This window comes from Limulus polyphemus, unplaced genomic scaffold, assembly GCF_000517525.1.
Source record: "Limulus polyphemus unplaced genomic scaffold, Limulus_polyphemus-2.1.2 Scaffold950, whole genome shotgun sequence".
NCBI classification, from domain to species: Eukaryota; Metazoa; Arthropoda; class Merostomata; order Xiphosura; family Limulidae; genus Limulus; species Limulus polyphemus.
The window spans coordinates 266638-267166 of NW_013666560.1; positions in this window are offsets into that span (position 1 = coordinate 266638).

Sequence of the window (529 nt, forward strand, 5' to 3'; positions counted from 1 at the left end):
TCTTCTTCCCTTACAATTATAAACGATATATATATAGCTGCCCCCCAGTGGCACGTCTGCGGACTTACAACGCTAGAAACCGGGTTTCGATACCCGTGGTGGGCAGAGCCCATTGTGTAGCTTTGTGCTTAATTATAATATATATATATAGCTTCATCTCGATGATATATCATCCCGAATTACGTCTGGCGCTCATACAGCTTTCAAGAGGTTGATTGCCCCGACTTGCTGTGATATCAATAATAAATCTTCTGATGCTGCACTTGTTAGCTAGTGGAGTTACCATGTCAAAATACATGAACATACACCAAAAAATATAGCAACGTTTTTATAATAATGTGTTTTCTTTCTTTTTTTTCGATGTTCTTTGGAAGCATGTTTTCAGAAGAAGAAAATGAAAAAAAATTGTTGTAACATTACTAGCTGCAAGGGGAACCGAAATTACATCTCTTGTTGCTGTTGTTTTTTTAATAAAAAGGATGAAACCAATGTTTATTTTCACGAAAACTTTGGTAACTTTTTCTCTATT